General features: G+C 39.0%; 1 pseudogene; it reads right to left on the minus strand.

Annotated features, from left to right (window-relative positions):
* Positions 1-1,926: 1,926 nt before the first annotated feature.
* Positions 1,927-2,644, minus strand: LOC114636840 (annotated as a pseudogene).
* Between the last annotated feature and the right edge of the window lie 1,532 nt (positions 2,645-4,176).

Raw genomic sequence — 4,176 nt, forward strand, 5'->3', positions numbered from 1 at the left:
TTTCTAGGCCAGCTCCACAGTTTACTAGCAACAGCCAACTATTCTTGGTTCACTATAAAAGGGGCTGTCTGTCCCCTCCTTGCTCTCTTACTCTCTTGCCCTCTGCCTCTTCTCTCCCTTTCTTCTCTTCCCCCTCCCCTTCTCTCCATATGTTCCTAGCCAGCCTCTCCTCCCCCACCTTTTTTGTCCCTACTCCCTTCCCAACTCCACGTCCCATGCCCTAAATAAACTCTATTCCAACTATATCTGTCACATAGCTGGCCCTCACGGGGACGTGATGCCTCAGCATGGGCCCACTGAGGCACCCCTTCCACCCTCACCATACCGCACCTCTACCAAAAACATATCTTTGGCTTTATCTTTTTTTTTAATAAAACAAAAAACATGCTATGATATCTTTGTGGAGTAAGTAAACAAGTAAAACTCTGGTTAGAAAATACCTATCAATCATAAGGCTTCCTGTACCTCCAGACTGCAAGAGAGAGACTGGAAACTCTCTGGGGTTAAAGAGTTATCATGTTAAATATAAGTGCAATTCTTTACTCAACCAGCAGAGGGCGTGTAAAGTCTGCCTGTATTCTCCCTGTGTGGGAGGCCCTGAATTCTGAAGGGTCAGATTGAGAGACCACACTAAAATGGAGATGAGCTACTTTTGTTTTGTTTGTTTGTTTTGTTTTTAAATATCCACCTTACTCCATATGCTATCTAACAGACTATAATTTGCATCTGAGGAAGATGACTCATGAGACTATCTGGAGAAATATCATCCAATTTTACAGTGCCAGGCACCCGAGACAAGTGTTCCACAATGTAGAAATATGGGTATCACCACTACATATTACATAAAGAAAAATAGCAACAAACTTCAAAACGCGGTAAATTCATCTGTTCCTTAAAATACAACTTAAATTCCTTAAAATGCAACTGTTGCAAAGCCGTAATAAATGGTTTTATAAAATGAGTTTTATCTTATGTTATTCTGCTGTTACATAGGGCATAACATTTTCACAAGACTTTTTTGGGACTACAGTCAGTAATTAGTAAAGACAACATAGTGGTCCAATTCTTTAAAGAACAACCACTGGACAAACCGGACACCCTCTCACATGTACATCAATCTGCAAGGAAAAGTACTAAAGATTAGACTTGGACTTGTCTATTTTATTTCCACTTTCTAGTGTATTAGAAAATGACATGCATTTTAGTTTGCCCAAAGCAATGCTTTTATTCTTGCAGCAACCTGCTACTTATATCACAACGTAAAGTTAATAACAGAGCTATGAAGACAGGAGATGTAAGTGAATTTTTATTGGGAAAGAAATTATCAACTTAAATAGCAGCAAATTAAGAATGCATAAGAAGATTCCTGACAGACAGATGCAACCTCCAGAATATGTGACAAGGAGACATTTTAATCTATTACCCCAAACCAGGATGCATTAAGTGCTTTCCCATTCAATCTAACACTTCTGGATTCCTACTAAAAAGGAATTTGTAGTAAGAGCATGGAAAAGTTGCTTCTGAAAGGAAACTCCTAAGAAGGTTCAGAAAAGAAATGTAGAAATCAAGAAGTTATTATTCTAATTACTTTAAATGTAATGTACTACATTTCCATAGCTTCACAGTAATACAAAACACAGTCATTTGCAGAACTGGTTCAGATTACTTAAATACCAAATGTGCTGTCAGCCCTCTACACAAGTTTCTGGAAGTTACTCATGTTTATATGAAATGAAGCTATTGATACTTTTCTACAGTAGTAACTGCACATCAGGAAGGCAGAGACAACGCAAGCTGAGGGATGGTGTTTTCCCAAAGTTGAAGTGTGAAAAAACAAACAAACAAACAAACAAAAAAACTATGAACAGTTGATCCTGTACTCATGAATGGGCTTCCTTGCTAGAAGAAGTCCAAGTGGAATAAGGTTTACTTGGGGGGAAGGAGATTGGTACACTGGATGCTTTTTATTCTCTGCCCCTCCATTGCATCACATTCTTCTCCTGCACTGTCTGATGTCCATTCCATAATGTTGTCTCTAAGCTACTGCATGATGAGGGTGCTGTCTTTGTAGGAGTATTAGTTCAGTGTATCAAGTTCTGCAATGACCTCATCAAAAGCCATTTAAGCCAGTGTGCAGGCAAGCTCTGGATTATTAAGGATCTCATAGTAAAATTCAGAAAAGTTAAGGCTCAGGCCCAGACAGATTTTATGTGTAGATTATATGTCTTTCTTGCTTATATCAAATGCCTCTTGGTAGACTCCTTTGGAATTTTCTATCATTTGTTTTTGATTATCCCCACAAGCTACTTTAGCAAGATACTGAACATAATCTTCCTTTATTTTCAGATAGAAGATCTTATTCTCTGGATTAGTTGCATTAGATACTTATCCAAAAATTCCAGGACTGTGGTGCAGATGGACCTCAGCTATGACTCCACTTTCTCCCAAAAGTCCTTGATCAATGGCAACTTCTTGTTGGAGGTCTTCTGTTCAGTGTTCAAGATGACCCTCCAGGTGTATCTGAAGCCCCCATGTTAGACAGCTTGGCACCCTGCTAGGTCAAGGCTTTCATGCAGATGGTCACGTCATTGTGTTCAGCCTGCTCAGCCAACTTGGTCTTCTGGATCAGCTCCATCTTCTCCATTCTGAGCAAGGGCAAGCCTCGAGCCTGATCCCGAGTCCTTCTTCTAGTCTACATGGCCGCTACAGGAGTCTTAGGTGAGGGTTTTTTTTTTTTTTTATCTAAACAAATGTTATAGCTGTGTGGATTGATGTTTTGTACTATTATTTTTCAGATTGCAGAATATTGGGTGATTTGCTCAAGATCAGTTCCTGGAAACCCTGGTCCACAGATCTAGCTGTTTACTTAGCCTTTTAGTCTTCACTGTTAGACCACATAGAGTCTTTACTAGACTTGACAGCAAAATAAAAACATGTTTTCAATAAAAATATTCACTCATAGTTATTTATGCCTCCCATGTAACCAAAGAATTATCCAGCCCCATATAAGACTCTTAAGGACAAAGAAGCCATGACCATTTTCTTCTGAAACTGCTTCAGCAACAAGAGAAATTCAGGGAACTTTCCAGTGGACATTGTAATAAAAAAAAAACTATACTCTTTGGGTATTTTGTACCAGTTTTAACCGTATTACATACTCATTTCCATAGCTTCTTCCTGAAAAGCTAACTGATACTGCCTCCTGGGGTGAAGTCAAGGGTGATAGTAAGTCTGAGTGACATCTGAATCTCAATTTACCAAAGCATTTTTTATGTGTATTTTATGGATACATTTCCAACAGGAGAGACTAGCAACTAAGTAGGACAATAACATCAAACAATGAAAGGATAGGCATAGGCAGAACCCACAAGAAGCTCTACAGTATAAATTACTACTCAAAGACCTGAACCCTTAAGATAGTGAGCTTAGCTTTGGAGCATCTTCCAGTCTCTGGCTAGGCAGCCCCAGGAAGCGGAGCACAGAGCACTTAAGCACTTTTAACTTTTCATGTGGATGAGAAGCCTCCAGAGTCTAACACAGTCTGCTGAAGCATATAAGCTGTGCTTAGCAAAACACAAAAGTGGGAGTTAGCAAAATGGTTAAAGTGATTAGGGGTAGCTGTGCAGGACATAGCATCAATGGCTCCATTACTAAGCATACGATCAGATTACCAAAAAAAAAAAAAAAAGACATACTTACAAATCTTTTCCTTCTCCTTCTCTTCCTTCTTCTTTTCTTCCTTCTCTTTCTTTCTTTCTTTCTTTCTTTCTTTCTTTCTTTCTTTCTTTCTTTCTTTCTTCCTTCCTTCCTTTCTTTCTTTCCTTCTTTCTTTCTCCTTCTTCTCCTTCTTCTCCTTCTCCTTCTTCTTTTTCTTCTTCCTTCTCCTCCTCCCCTTTCTTCTTTGTGTGTGTGTTAGGGTATCTGGGTATGTGTGGAAATTAAAACAGCTTAAATTGATCTATTCCTCTGACAAAACTGAGAGATGACATTCTAGTTTGTTTGACAGAGATAAATTTCAAGACAGAAGCCCCTTATAAACATTCAGACTGATTGGTCAATCCTACAGAATGAGGTTTCTTAAGAGAGCATCTTATGACAGTTGAGTAAGGACATGACTGCGCCTTAAAGTAGAATAGAAATTGGGAGAGGTAGAGCATCATCACTGGAACAACATGA

The sequence above is a fragment of the Grammomys surdaster genome, unplaced genomic scaffold, assembly GCF_004785775.1.
Source record: "Grammomys surdaster isolate TR1022 unplaced genomic scaffold, NIH_TR_1.0 124976, whole genome shotgun sequence".
In the NCBI taxonomy this organism is placed as follows: domain Eukaryota; kingdom Metazoa; phylum Chordata; class Mammalia; order Rodentia; family Muridae; genus Grammomys; species Grammomys surdaster.